Source organism: Pteronotus mesoamericanus, unplaced genomic scaffold (assembly GCF_021234165.1).
Source record: "Pteronotus mesoamericanus isolate MK-2021 breed Mesoamerican mustached bat unplaced genomic scaffold, CSHL_Meso_final contig_169, whole genome shotgun sequence".
Lineage (NCBI taxonomy): Eukaryota > Metazoa > Chordata > Mammalia > Chiroptera > Mormoopidae > Pteronotus > Pteronotus mesoamericanus.
This window is the reverse complement of record NW_026555068.1, coordinates 22494473-22510611: the sequence shown is the minus strand read 5'-3', so window position 1 is coordinate 22510611 and position 16139 is coordinate 22494473. Positions and strand designations below refer to the sequence as shown.

At 43.0% G+C, this 16139-nt stretch overlaps 1 protein-coding gene across 1 annotated transcript in view; it reads left to right on the top strand.

Annotated features, from left to right (window-relative positions):
• Window positions 1-16139, top strand: part of TENM3 (teneurin transmembrane protein 3) — a 548392-nt gene that overhangs the window by 453642 nt on the left and 78611 nt on the right. The gene's annotated exons all lie outside the window — the stretch shown is intronic.

Sequence of the window (16139 nt, the reverse complement as noted above, 5' to 3'; positions counted from 1 at the left end):
CTTAGTGTTCCATATCGCTAGTGCATAACAAAAAAAAATTATTTAAAAAAAGTCTAAATATGTGGCTTTTTCAGTTTCTAGAGATTCCAGAATTGCACATCTTTTCACTTGTCAGTGTACCTAGTACCACATCTTCCAGGTATTCAGGGCCTACCCTTGAACAACACAGGTTGAACTGTGCAGGCAACTGGCTTTTTTTCCGTAAGTACCTACGCTGTGTTTGATCCACGGCTGGCCGTCCGCGGGTGCAGGCGGCCAGACGTCTGCATTGCTGAAGGCCTGAGCGTCTGAAGAGTGTGGTATCCGTGGAGGGTCCTGGAACCGGTCCTCCACGGATAGTGGGAGACAGCTCAGGCTTTCACAGAGGCAGAGTTATATGCGGATTTTCAACTTCGGGAGTCCTTGCCCCAGGCCATGCCTTGTTTAAGGGTCGGCTGGAACACATCCCCACCTCACTTCAGTGAAAGGGTACAAAATTAATGATTAATGGCACAACCCTACAGAAACGTCATAATTTGGGGGATGGCATTTCTCCACATTGTTTTGTGTCTGTAGGATAAAATTTGATAAAGTTTTTGGGGGGCCTCTTGGTGCCTTAAAAGCTTTCTTCTTCTATTGCATCTGTAAGTATTACGCACTTCACCCTTTTTGCTTACAGGAACCAGTTAGCCAGGAATTTTTTCAAGGGAAAATTGAAACCACATACATCATTGTCGCAGTTGGATCTTTATAGTCATCAGGCCCCTGCCGATCTTACTGACCCTTGTGTCAAGGATCCCTCTGCCACCCCTACATGTGGTGACCCATTGGCCAGGCACATAGGACCCAGGCGCTTGTGCTCATGGCTCTAGTGTTACCAGACAGGGACAGGAGGCAGCGGGTGGTGTCGGGAGAGACCCACACACAGGCCTCCTGGGCTCTCCCCCTGCCCCCAGAAGCAGTCGCATGCAGCGTGCCTTTCTCCAGCAGTGACGTGCAACGCATGCGCCGTGTTTCTGCCCAGGGGAGCTTTGCGAGGACTCAGAGTTAAAGGTTCTCATTGCAGCTGCTCAGGGACGTGGCCTCTGTCAGCCACAACCGAGCCACCCACATTCTAGCCTCTCCGAAGGAAAGCGGGTGTTTAGTGCTTCAGGTGGGCAAATTAGCTTTATCAGGGCAGGGGACATCCAACTCTGCGGGTGCCAGCCAAGGGCCAGCCCTACAAACGTCTGAAGATCGGGCTTACCCTGTGACCTCTTACCTGGGCAGCATCCTCAAGGCCACACTCGCCGTGTGTGAGCTTACTGCCTAACCGCGGGGCAGCGGCACACACACACATGCACAGCACCTGTGGGGCGCCCCTGCCCACGATCTCGAGTGGCACCCCCTCCTCCAGTCTCTAAGGGAGGCTTTGCAGGCCATTGACTGCCTGATGTCCTGCGCGCTACAGTAAGGCAGAGAAAAGCTGACAACCTGCCACAGTCTGTGTACCTTTCTGGGGGTGTCCGGAGCACAGTGCAATACCCCTGTGACCAAGCAGCCCCCTGCCAAGTCCCAGAATGCCCTCACACCAGAGGACAGCAGGGAAGAGGACTGCGATTCCCCACCTCCACACCCAATCAGAAGTGAATGGATTCGAGGGGGGGGCATGTTACATATTTGACTACATGTATCCTAGGAAGTACAACAAACACATGTGTATCTAGTTTAGAAAACCAGGAAGTGTACTATAAAGTTAACAGGCAGATTTAACTTGCCAACCAACAGTTATTAAATCATTCTTTTGTTCTCACTGACCTTGGCGATATCACATGGTCAGTTTCTCAGCGCTGAGCTGATCTTGAACAACTTTTCAGTTGTCTGGTAACAAACGGGACTTTTGTTATCATTTAACGTTATCTTGCTGCCGTAGTTAACAATTCCATTTCTACTGTTTTCATTTTATTTTATGGCTTTTGTAGTCCATATAAGTAACAATGTGGAAAGGAAGGGCCTGCTTTATTTAAAAATAAACCCTGGAAGTGAACCTTTTAAAAGATGTAGGGAACCTTTACATCATTGTTTTGCTCTTTTTTACTGTTAGAATGATTGCTCCAAATTTTGGCATACAAAGGTCCCATTGGTTGTCCCCTGCTCCTCCCTCCCTCTGTATCTGTCCACAATGATGCCTAAGGGGCCCTTTTAAAAGCAGCCTTTGCGAGGCGCTGATTAAACAACCCAGGAAACTCCGGCATGTTTTCTCATTCCAGATAGTTAATGTGCTGCGCACTTCCTTTCAATTTCAACACTTCGGCATCTGGCTGAAGGAGCTGCCACTTCATGAAAGAACACTCATAAATCAGCAAGATTTTTTTCTTTTTCCATATTATGTGCCATCTCATTGAATACAAACAGGGAGGTTAATTGAAAGAGAGATAAAGGAGAAATTAAACAGTTAGAAGCAAACAGAAGTTCCCGACAGAAAGCGATGGATATTCTTCTTCATTAGTCATCTCACTATTTTCATAACGGCTCATGCTTTCGTAACCCCGTGGGCACTTGGATGGTAAGATAGGTTATGAATTTGGAGTATTCGCTGAACACACTGTTTACCTGAAAGGAATCTATCCTGATATTTTTATTAGTTGTGTTCATGCTGTCCTCTCATGAGTCACGTGTTCAGGGAATTAGGTACATCCATCCACAGGTTCGTTGTCCCAGGTTCTTCTCCTTCCCTGGGTTAGACTTTGGCGAGTGATGCAGGCAGATGGAAAATGAAACATGGGGAAACCTACTTTTAGCAATGTTACAGTTAAAATAAATATTTCTCCCTTACTCCTCATAACGCATTTATGATTGTTGGACCCTGTCATAAATAGAAGTTACGCGATTGAACCACATCAAATAAGCACCAGCAATTATTACTGACATAATTTAATAGTACTACCAGCGTTATTGATGCTCAACTTCCATATAATATCTTGCTTTGTATGTGACCTTCCCACAAATGGGTCAAATGATTATCATTTGTCATGAATAGGAAAGATGAAAAAATATTTAGAGGGTCCAGAAGCAAGTTAAAAAAGATTTAATATAATTAAGTGGTTTATAAATAATGGTTGATAAAATTGGAATATTATATGGCTGTCTCTGTATTTAAAAAGCTTAAACAGTTCTGTACTGAGAGTTGAAGTGCTTCGGGGTCAAATAAGTGAATTTGGTGATACTTGTCTTGGCTTCACTTAATAAGTTCACTATATGTATTGAACTGGAACAATCCACAATCAAAGGCAACTCAGTCGGTTTGGCTCTCTTTTTTTTCCTTGCTTCGGGAAAAGAGGGGAAATCTATCTGATGGGCCAAGAGGGGAAATCTGCTCTCTGATTGGCCAAGAAGGGAAAACTGCTATCTGATTGGCTGGTTGCTGGAGTTGATTGGCCATAGAAGCAATGGGACCATCTGCCAGCCTTTGCTCAACGGACGTTTGTAGGCAGAATCGATAGTTTTTAAGCGAACTGCAAACTAAATATTCTGGACGATGGTAAATCCTAAGGGCCAAATTTTGAACCTGAAAGGGTAGAAGGGGTAGAGATTGGATTGTTACCCGCCTACCAGGAAGGGTTTTTAGGAAGGTACAGCGCTCCCGTCTCTGTTGAGGGAGAAATTGTCATCTGGAGGCTGATTGGCATTTCCTATTTCCCCACAGACAGAAATGGAGAAAATGGGTTTACTTGTTTAAATGTTGCTTAGATAGAAGGAAGACCGTTAGGTCGGAAAACATTTAAATCCTGGATCAAGATCCAAAAGAGTGTTTGCATCTCCGCTCCAATAAGCTTTAGCAATACCGTCATTGTCTAGGTGTGAAACGCTGAGGGTTCTGTTTATTTCTTTTGTCGGTTTGTGGAGCGTTTTCAGAAGGGGAGAGTTTTTAAAATTCTTTCCGCCCACTAATTCTCTTGAGCAGTGTCCCTGTCCGAAAGACCCTTTGAGGTCTCTGGTAATTTTTAAATTTATTGATAACTTCTGCTTTGCTTGGGAAATTACTAGATTTAGGCATGGGATTCCCTTGTTATTCTCAACTTCATTCAACTTTTAATTTTATTTTTCCTGTGGTATTTGCACGCCTCAGTTACTTTTCATTTGCTAATTTATTCATTTCTTTAACCATGAAGCAATTATCGACCGTCTCACCTGTGGTGTTTGAATACTACTTCTTATGAAAGTCATTGTAACATAATGGGGAAAAAATGGGCTTTGAAATAAAAAAAAGATAGGTTTCAGCTCTATGATTTATTAACTATAATATGTATCTTCACTGTTTTTAACTTCAGTTGGTTTTTTTGCAAAAGTAAAATAGCTATAATAATACCTACCCTATGAGATTCTGAAGGAGAGTATTCTACTGTTTAAAAGCTTTTGGACTTTGAATCCTTGCCAGATCATTTACATAGTGCGTGACCTTGGTAAGTCACCTAACCTCTCAGCGTATGTTTCCTCACACATGATTATTACGTGTCTCATAGGGTTGTTACACTCAAATGAAATACTACAATGTAAATCACATATTAAAGTGCCTAGCACAGAGTGTCCAATAAAGGAGAGTTTCTAATTTGTTTTTAAGTATGAATGAGCAAATGTCAACCCAGACTATGTTTTGGGTGCTGAAGTTCAAATAAAAATAAAGTTTCTGTCCAACAAATTTGTTTTAATAGTTCATGAAATTCTCATTTCATTGTTAAAAACTGTAACCTAGTCTCAGAATGCATAGGACTTAGCAAGAATTGAATACAGGGGTGGGCCAAAGTAGGTTTACAGTTCATGTGGAAAATGATACAATAATTAATCGATAATAGTACAAGTGTAAACTGTTTCTCATACTCACAACTGTCAACACACTCTTGCGCACCCTTGTTTGTTCCGGTTGGAGGTAGATGCTGCTGTTTAAAATCACGGTCATGAGAGAGAGGTGGAGTCTATTGTGGTATTTTCCATCTAGCAGTGTCTCGGACACAGTGCTGTTTATTGAGCTACATTGATTTTCATGCACTTTTAGGCAATTCAAATGGAAATTTGGCCTAAGGGAAATCCTAATTCCTTTAAGCTACAAAAGACGAGCTATTTGTTTTTATTCTAATTCTTTAGCACGTTGGGAAACAAGATCATTAATGATCACAAAGACGTGCTTTGTTTGTTCAGACAAAACTTGGACACACAGAGCTGAACATACCTCTGTTAATACCATGGCTGCCTTGGGCTTTGGGATGCTGGCGATCGGAAATTGGAAATGAAATACACGCGGCTGGGGGGTTTTCTACCAGACAGTATGGGATGAAAGAAAAACCAAAACCATACTAGGGCGGGCAGCTTAGGTTTGTTGCTGTGATTTCTTTTCTTTTTTGCAGGAAGATGGTGAAAGGGTAGTATTTTAGTTGTTAAGTATTTAAAAATGGATGACAATTTTGAGAAAACAATGACACTCTGATATACGTTTCACTTAAATGACAGAAATTAATATTCTTTGTAATTTAGAGAATGTTCCCAAATTGGCAATCATATTCATAATAATACAGAATATGGAAATTCTAAACCTGTCTTTTTACACCTTTATTCGAACTCTATGGCTCCCCTCACCAAGTGGACAGAGGATAGTACAGCACACCTGCTACGGATGGCCCCGGGGAGACTGGGCTTCCTGTCTGTGGGTGTGACCGCTTAGTGAAGAAAGGGGCCTCTAGCGCCACCTGCCTGTGCTCCTGATAGGGCTGGTCATGTGTTTACTGCGCAACTGGTGAGGCTTAAGCTTCAGGCCCCCCACTAGCACGGGCTTCTCCTCGGATCTTGCAGGGGGACCATGGGTTTATGTGGTCATATGTTATGTACCCTTGCAAATCGGTGAAGACCTTTCTCTCTTTCTGCTCCAAGTTTCCTTCCATCGCATTTCCCTGGCCTAGGATGGTCCTGGAATGGCCGGCCCTTTGAGGACTCAGCCAAGGAGAGTTTGAGCTGGGGGTTCGTTTAGCTGTGACTTAATTGGGTGCATTTATGAGGTGTGAAGTCATCGCTGCCTGCGGCTGTTACTGCCAGCCACCCAGGAATATTCCTCCCGCCCACTGGCTCACCTAATGACACGCATGTCCCGGGCCGGAGATTACAGGAGGGTATGAATTTGTCACGTGGCGCCCCGCTCAGGAAGGCGGTCGCTAGTAGAGGAGAGAGAACGTTTGAAATGTATGAAACAGAGGCAAATCTGTAGAAAACTCTTCTTGTCGTCCAATACCTTGTAAAATGCCGGGTCAAAGCAGAAGAGTTCTCCTCTCAGGGTACCTGATGAGGGGACCTAGACACTTAGAAACTGGCCACAGTATTTTCGGCGAATATTTTTGAGGCATCTATCAGAATTCCTACATTTTGGGGGCACGAGTTTGCAGAGTACCTACAAATTGAGGTGATCGGCCGTGAAGCCACCCCGGTTGGGCACTGCAGCGTATCACGCTGGGTCACGTGAACATGGCAAGAAAGGATGCTCGCTCATTCACAAAGTGCTGGCATCGGCACCAGTACCATAAACTCGTGACATTCTACCTGAGGACTTCACAACGCGGAGTTAATGAATGTCATCAGTTCAAAGAGTATTTAAGGTTTGTGTATTTTACAGTTTTAAAAGTCTTCCCACATTTGACAGCAATACCGAAAACTTACATGACATTACTGATAACAAATTTTGAGGCCAAATGAAACTTCTCTAAACTGTCAGTAATGAAAACCATATTAAACAATTGCATTGGATAAAGCCAGAGTTATTTTTCTTCTCTCTCCATAGAAAACGTGACAAAATCATTGACTTATAAGGTGGCAAAGAGTAAATATAGGCCAAAAACAAGAGGAAAATTTTTTGTGAGAGATATGTCAGGCAATTAATTAAAACATTATGCAATCTTCCTAATATTTGTGATTTTGTCAGCTTAAAAATTATATTGTGATTTTTTTTCCTCAATAATCACTTTTGTATACCTAATTTCATATTCATTATTTGGAATTCTTTCCCTTTAAAGAGAGCCCCCAAGTTAGACAGTGGCACACCTGCAGACCCGGCCCCTCTGTGCCCAGCCCTGTCACCTGAGAGCTGGGGTGTCTCGGGGAAACCACATAAGCCCTCGGTTGCCTCCGTTTCCTTATCTGCAAAGTGGGGGTGAAAATAGTAGCCACCGGAAATGCCGTCAACCATGTGGAAGAGCTCATACAACAGTCTGGCACAAAGCCAGCACCATACAGCTGTTGCTGACCTGGGCAGAAATTAAGGAAAAGGCGACTGTGACTGATTCTTAACCTGCTGAGTCTCGTTTTCGCCCAGACGAGTCAGCCAGCAGAAAAGCAGGAGCGCGTGCTGGGTGCCAGAAGGACTCCTTCCCTCCGCTGCCGGACGCACGGGTGGCCGGACGCGGTGTCCCGTGCTCAGCCCTGCGCAGTGACGGGTGGGTCCCCGGCAGGCGGGGCGCGACGCCGAGGGGAGGGACACTGTGCTAAGCTGACTGGGTTGGCAATGCACAGGCAGACGTGGCTGCAAGCCTGTCGGCTGGTGTTCAGATGCCTGTTTCCTTTGAGATAGCAGCAGTATCCTCCCCGCGCCTCGACGTATTATTTGTTTCATGCAAGCCTATTTTATTCACTTAACAGTTTTATATACAGTACTTGATCCTCTGCGATCCCCTCAGAATTGGTATTTTTTTCCAACGAGGTCACTTAATCTCCTCTAAAAATGCAAAACTAGTTTCCCTGACCTTACTGAATGATGGAGGAGGCCAGGTGTTGTTGGCTTGTCAGTTGCCTGTCTGCTCGGCTTCTGTATTTTTAACACAATCACAAAGATAATGTCGATATTTTGGTCATCAGTTTAAGCGCGTTTCAGTTTGTTCATTTTGGCGAAGAAGCACTTGGATAATGGCTGGTATGCTGTTTACAGAAATGGTCGCCGGCCAGCTATTTTGCTGTGTTAATTCATGTATCCTTCGCATGGTTTTTCTCTTCACTAAGGTGCTCTCTTGTCTTTGTTTGGTTTTTTTCACATACACCAATTTCAGCATGAAAGGACATGGGTCCCGGGACCGGCTGAGTGGCGCCAGGCCTGGCAAGCGATGGCCGGTCTGCGCTGTGAGCTGAACTAGTCTTTGACTCAGCATTCCGCACGCTGTCGGGTGAAAGAGCAGTCAACCTCCAAATTTAATGTAGCGCTCTAAACGTGAAACTTTAGGAAGGTTGACTCTGTTTCTTTCATATTTTATTCTTAAAAACAACACGTCCAATTTTCAAATCGCCCTTAATTTCTACTTTGACAAGCCAGATCCTATAAGGCCTCAGAGTCGCTCTTGATTTGGACTCGTCCCCTACGTTAAACGCAAAGCACCTTGCAGCTTTAACTCTGTAGCCTCCCATCCTCCCTGATCTTGTAAACCTGCCTGCAAAAGTCACAACATGTCTCAAGAGCCCCTCTAGAATTAGATCCTCAAATCAGACAAAAACTCAAGGAAGGTTGGATTCAAATTTTCACACTTTTGCACCTGATGTGCCGTATGACCTTGTGTACATGGAGAGTTCCCAGGGGGTTCTTGATGACTGTCCTCTCGTCATTTTGAGGATTTATCTCCCTGAGCATCGTTTCTTTACCCCGAGAGTGGCCATAAGCGTAGGCACAAACGTTCGCTGAGGACACTGCTGACGAAGGGAGGCAGCAGCCTACAGCTAGCTGAGTCAGAGTCGCAGGCCGCCCACCCCGCGCCGTGCCACCGAGGTAAATTTCAGGGACTGTGGTATTGTTTTGGGACGTGTTCAGTGTGTTCTCTGCTTCAGAAAAGAGGCATTTTTCTGGGCTTCTGAAACTCAATTCTGGAGGTAAGCAGTTACTTTGTGAGTGAATCGATCTGGATTGAACAGGTACCTTTCCTTTTCGGTGGTTGACACACAGCCTAGAAGGGTTTGAATTCTTCTGAGGATACGTGCTTTACATTCTTCAAAGCCATATGATAATGAATTCTATACTATGATGGTTATTTGTGTACAGATTTTCTCTACAGTCTCCTCCTGTAGCGTAACAGGGGTCCCCATAATTACTATAAATTAAGTTTATTTCTACTCAGTTTACTGCAGGGCCCACTGGCTTGAGAGGCGTCTCTGTTCGGAAATAATGGAGGGTTAAAGCCACCGTGATTTTCATGAGATGGGAGAAGTACCTAAGGAAATACTGGTTATTGGTATTGTTTTGTGATCATTTAGGTGTTATTGGAATATGCCGGATGTTTTTGGTCTTGAGAAACCTGGCTCCTTCCTTTCTACTGTCTTGTGTTTAGTCCTTTCCTGCTAAACACATAAACCTAGTAATTTTCTAGCTGCTCTGTTTAAGTTCCTAGAAATAATTTACTGTATAGGTGTTCTGTGTCTTAGGGAAGCAATTTATAAACTATAATTACTATCCCAAGCAACTATTTGAATCTGTTAGTTTGAATTAAAATGTTACATTCCATGACAGATTTTTAAAATATGAATCTGCCTCGGCTATCCCATTGCTTCCTTAAACCTCATTTCTCGTCTTAGGTCAATTTAAATTATTTTTTAAAACTTATGAAGAGGCAGGATATTTAAATAAAAGCCAGTTAGATTATATGTCAAATTTGGATTATGTTTGTTTTATTAAAAGTCTGTCATTTTTGTCCCTTTACTAATACTATACAATATCTTTTTCCCTTTGGAACACCTCATTGATCTGTATCTTTTAAAAACCACCTCAGACCTTAATTCCACCAAAATCCAGTATTCAGAAGGCATTAAAGCTCAACTGACTAGACACACAGTTAACCAGAACTAAAAATGAAAATCACTCCTTCCAGTTCTTGCCAAGCTTATCAGAAGACTTTGAGAAGTTTGGGTGCAAGGCTTTTGGAAGTGAAACCGAGTAAAAAATAATATGTTGTCAGCTATTTTACAATAGTAGCCAGGAAGACAAAGGCTATTACTAGTTCCAGCCTGTAAATAGGTCACATTCTTCCCAAAACTCAGGCCAGGTGACTGCAGAGTGCCAGCTATCTAGTGAAGTGTTAATGTGAATTTTAAGTGAGTTTCCTTATATACAGAAATACTTACTACCAGAGTGGAGCACAGAAAAAGTCAGAACTTTGCATTCATTTTGGTGTAAGGGAGGAAGAATTAAGCCCACAACCTCAAGGACGATGACCATTCCTTCCCACAAGGGCAGCTGAGTATCCTTTTGGTGGTAGAATAGATGTCCCCGTTGTTTCTTGACTATGACAAGTTGGAAATAGCCTCTTTTCATCATAAAACAGTTTCTTTTCCACCCGCCTGGTTTTGAAATACAAGTTTGGTTGTGGTGTGAATCCATACCAAGCCTTGGCTTCTCCCCTTTTCACACCTAACACTCTCTGTTCATGGGTTACGGGGTGAGTAGAGCCTTCCTCCAGTGCTCTTCCCGGGGTGGGTGCCTGGACCCTCCCCTTTTTGAGAGGCTCCTTGGTGAGGCTGGAAAACAGCTGCCTGAAACATGGCTGTTACTCCTGGGGCTGAACAGACATGTGCCTTGGCTAAATTAAGGAACAGCCAAAGGAGATCCATAAATATGGATACTCTGCCAGCTGCTTTTCCATTAAACTCAGTTGGTTGAATGAAATTAGGAAATAATTATGTTGGTGGGGAATCTACCATATCCCAGTGTAATATAGTGTCTTCCTTTAACAACTGAGCCTAATTTTTTCCTATACACCAAATTAGTTTCAGGGTAATCTACATTGCAAATGGACCGATTTGCATGAAATCTATGCCTATTTCTTCTGATTTGTCAACACCTCTTTAAAAAAAAAAAGTCTTTAACATTAAGCATGGGTGGGTGAGACCATCTGCTGGTGGAGCTCGCCTGCAGCTCCGTCACTTAACACACGAGACAGGTTACAGCTGTTTAATCGTTATGGTGCTGGATGATTATCATTCTATCCAAAATTAATATTTATATATGTATGCACAGAAAGTGTGTGGTTAAACATAAGTGATCTAATTGTGAATTAATGGCGTTAGGTATTCATTAATTAGTCCCCACATGAACAATGAAGTGTAAAATAATGCTTTGCACATACACTCCAACTCTTGGCTCTTAAGACGAGTCCCCGTAGTCATTATTATGCATGTGAGTGATCCACTCCAAATTCATTGGCATGTGCAAGGGGAAAATCACCATGGAGCTGCCACAACAAGCAAAGAGGAAGCGCCCCATGTGGTTCTTGCACACACTCGAGCTCCTTCTTGCCCCAGAAGCCTCCCCCGGTGCTGTGACCAGGGCGGGCGCACAGTGAAAGCTTCGACCACATGGACCGGACCGGCACCCCCCGGAACTGCCGCCCGCTGCTGAGAAAGCCGGTCTCAGCCAGGAGCGGGTGGCCTCCTGGGGCTAGGAGTGGTGACACGCACTGACATCATTCGGCTACTTCTGCTTAGCACATTTCAGAGTGAAAAGTTTTCAGCAAAATTGCAGGGTAAGGGTAGAAATATGCATGTGAAATGTGATGCATGAATGTCTTAGTGTCCGCGTAGTTACTGTCAAAGTGACTTGTATTTCAAGTTTGTGAGCAGATTATATGAATATTTACACAGATACTTACACTTCTTTAGAAAGTATTAACTTACCTTGCTCACGTAAAATTACTAAGGAGGCAACACAAATTATGTAAGAACAAGTTGTGATGTGTTCATTTTTTCATTTCAAAAGTTTGTATTAATTTTTTTCAACTACAGTTTACATCTCATATTATCGTGTGTTAGTTTCAGGTGTGCAGCATACTGGTTAGACAGCCACATACTTTACAAGTTGTCCCCTGGGATAGGCCAGCACCCTCCTGCACCGCAGGGAGAGGCTACACTATGACGGCTCATGCTCCCTGGGCTGTACTTTGCATCCCCGTGACTGTTCCGTAACTGTCAGTCGGCACTTCGCAGGCCCTGCGCCGTGTGATGTGGTCTTTATCCCCAGAAGTGGAATCCCGCTGCGATGGGAACGGGACGTTTGCACCTGCGGGGGGTTATGTGAGACAAGGAATCAGAAGACTTGTGCACACAAAGTGCAGGTGCCCCCTCTCAGGGAACCGGCCTCTTCACGTAAAGTACGTGCCCACGAAACGGAGTGTATTTTGAGGAGGCGGAGCAGGGGCTTCTCCTGGCACCATCTGGGCGGAGAGACCTCATGGCCGAGGAAAACAAACCACTGGCAGTCCCAGGCTGCTTTGCTTCAAGTCAGGTCTCTCCCTTACTTCATAGTCTCTCAAGAGATACCAGTTACTGCATGAGTTTGTCCTTTCTAAACTACCTTTATTAAGAAGGTAAATTAATAATACCAAATATTTATTGTTTACTCTGTGCTAAGGCACAATGCAAAGTCCTCTACTTATATTATCTTATTTAATCCTCGCAACACCCTTATCAGGTAGAAGCCATTAAAATCTCCACTGGGGAAGCCCAGTCTCAGAGAGGGTATGTAACCCTTTTATGGATGCACAGCTGGTTAAGTAACAGGACCAGAACCCCAAGCTACGTGAGCCGTTCCCAAGCCCATACCCTCAAGCACTAGACAAGGTTGCCTCCTAAATTACTTTTAAATTGTCCTTTGTGTATGTGTATAGTGAAATAAGTGACCTTTAATTTTTTCCTGTGAGAAAGAGAAACTAATATCTATGTCCCTGTCACAAAAGATTGAATCACCGTAGAAAATGGATACATTAAAAGTGATGTCAATGATGTCTTAATATTAAAATGTCACTTTTTAATTCAGGAAAATTTGATTTATAGCAGATAACAGGACCCATAGTTTGCCAAAATAAAAATAATTACAACAACAAAAAAAAGAGTTTGAGGAAAATCAATTATACTGTGAAGGGTTTAAGAAAATTGTAAACTAGTTATTGAAAACTCTACAGAACACCTTCCAAAAGTTATATTTATTTCCAGTTTTTTTTTTTGTCAGCTGAAATTAGTAGCCTGAATATTACGTACAGACATCAACCAAGGAAAACACAGGACGTGGATCGATGACTTGTACAACCAGTACGATCAGCTCATAAAAAGAGGCTCAGGGCAGTTTAGTGCCCAAAATAAAACAACTAAACATCTGCTGTTGTGCACTCTCTCCAACAAATAAAGAAAAATTACTTTCTCTGTAAATCACCTTTGAAAAGAGCCATTTATAGTTTTCCCAAAATAAATTACAATTTATCTTAGGTGGCATTAAAGGATGGTTCAATTTCCTTTTTTATTTTCCTTGATATCTTTAAGAAAACTACGAGAAAGACCACAGTATATTTTACATACTTATTTATAAGTCTTATTCTATACATTTTTCTTAGATGTCAAACTTTATGAAAAAAACAAAAGTGATGAAGACAGACGAGAAGTTATACTCATTGATATTGACCAAATCAGATCATTTTTATGGTTTCCTGCCATTAGCCTTCTTAGTACTACACAAACACCAGTTCAGTAATTCTTATAACCAAGTTCATTGTCTCAATTTTCTCAAAATGTCAAAGACCCACATATTCATTTAAGTGTAAAAAAGTATCTGTTACAATCTTATTCGTGTAAGCTATCTCCGAATAGTTTGATTCCCAAGTCAGAGTCTGCAGTACACCTGATTTTTTCTTCATCCAGGAACTCTTAAAACAATGTGATTTTTCTTATGTTATTCAGTGAACTCAGACAAGGGTAAAAACCTCAAGGAGACATGGGTTAAGTACGTGTTTATGTGGGTGGTCCAGTGGATGAAGCCATGCCACATGCAAAGATTGCCAGCCAACTCCTATGTCGCACGCCAAACAATGGCCAGGCCCTTGCACGGGCTGCGCGCGCACACGCCGGTCTCCGCAACGTGCTGTGTGCATCTGGCATTCCCCTGGTACCTGCTTTATGTGGGTGGAGTCCACGGCAAGGCATGAGAATTCTAAACTCGAGGAAAATACCAAATTGTATTTGACCGGTTGTCTGTTCAAAGCTCTGCAGCTTCTAATGGCACTTTTTCAGCTGTGCTGACTTTATAAGATTTGCCTTATCTCAGAGCACCTCTTCCATAGAATACAAATATTTCTGGGCTGACTTAAATCAGGAAAAATGTATTTGTATTTCATTGTCTTGGAATGTGTTGGTATAAATAATGTCCCAAACTAAAGTATGGTATTTTGCTTGGGTAGGGGCATATAAGAAGCAATATATTTATACAGATAATTTTTACATCAAATTTGCAAATTATAAAAGGAATAAAATAGGCAAGCTTTCAAACACAATTATTTGAAGCAGGTTTTCAAAAAAGTATCACCGATGTTGGAGGAGCTAAAGTTCTTTTCATTCCACGTGCACGCACAAGCGCACACCCAAACCGTGTTTGTCACTGGCCCAGCGTCACTCACTAGTGGTTACAATTCAAGTGAATAGACTCTCCTAAATAGGATAAAATGTTTGCGATGTTTTATCCTCATCTTAGAATGAGAATTGTGTGAAGAGAGAGAACATTGTAAGGGCCTGAGCGAACGGTTTTATGGTGCTCAAAATTAGGTCAGCGTCCTAACCCTTTACGACAGGGCAAGCGGGAATAAAGTGGTGCCGCGCGCACCCGCTAAGGGCCGTGAAAGCAGCGGTAGGCAGCCCGCGTGCTGATTTAGATAGCTGCCGATGGGAATAAACAGACTTAACATGCACTTGCTTGCAGAGTGTACCTTTTCTGCCATTCTACAGGAGTTGGCACATGAATAATCTGAACACGATGCCTGCTTACGGCTTCAATGATACTAATACGAACCATTTTTTAAAGTCTGTGTTATAAAATATTATGAAATACACAATGCTAAATAAAAAATTGTCCTCAACTCCAAGGACTTTCAGTAATAGCCATCGTGAAGAATATGTCTATATTTTATTCAGTTTTCCTCTGATTGAATTACCCTCTTTCGAAGATGGGCCTCTAAGATTTTATTGTTGTAATGAAACGGAGAAATATTTTCAGCATTCTGGACACTGTGTTACGTGCCTGTGCCTAGGCTATACCCAGGATTCAATTCCAGAGCCCCTGAGAATACTGTGCTATTTAATATGCTCCAACCAAGCCCATTGTCAACGGCAGAAACAATGTGAATGGCTCATAACCATACACAGCAGCAACTATGAATACACAGTCAAACGATCTGTATTTTTTCCTTGTGAGCTGCCTAATGGATACATAACCAATTTGGTTTGCCTTTGTTTCTTCTCTGTATTTTTAAGCTTCAGTGTGAGAGTAGAGGGACAGCAAACGTGGCATCAGTGCTGTTCCACGAACCCCTCCAGCGACCCCAGTCCCTCCCCGAGGCAGACGCACACACTCCGCTGACCTCGTTTTAAACAGGCAGCCTTCTCTGGGGCCGCCACTCGGCAGCTCTTTCTTCCACGACATTCCTGCATCAGCTGAGCTGCTTCTATTCTCTGATGTTTCAAACTTACTTGTTTTTATTTTTGTCCAGGTTTTATCCCTCAGTTTTAACATCTCTCCAATAGGTTTTCCAAACTGCGCGCTTTTAGAACAGGTCACAACAACTCTTACGAGGCTGTGCCAACAGATCAATATTTCAAGTTAGTTTGGATTTTAATTTAATTTCCTGAGGAGCCCAACCCTTCTCCCACGTCTAAAACGTCACTGAATCTTCGCCTACCTGTACAGCAGGTAGACCGAGGACCTCCAGTGCCTGGGCTTGACACTTAGGCCCAGGGATAACTGCTTCTGAGTGTGCAGGGTCCGGCAGAAGCAACGCCTGCGTGAGTGTGGTTGGTAGGGTAATACTATGGGTGTGATAATTTATCGTTTTAATTTAACCAGTTCGCCTAAAATGTCACATGGTTTGTAATAAAAGTGGGGCGTTATTTGTGCCGGACCCCTGTATTTTGAAAGAGAGACCATTGAGGCCAAGAATTCACCCTGACATTTGAAAAACACTCACCAGCATTGTGCCAGTTAAGGGAGAGCCACCTGGCGCTTTCCCAAGGGCGCCATGCAGACGACATCTAAAAGGGGGCAGGGCTACACTATGGCTTTGGGGAAAGAAAGAGCTGCTGAAGTTCGTGGTAGGTCAGGACTGATAGCACAGGATTTCTCAGTCCTTTCATTGGTTTCTTCC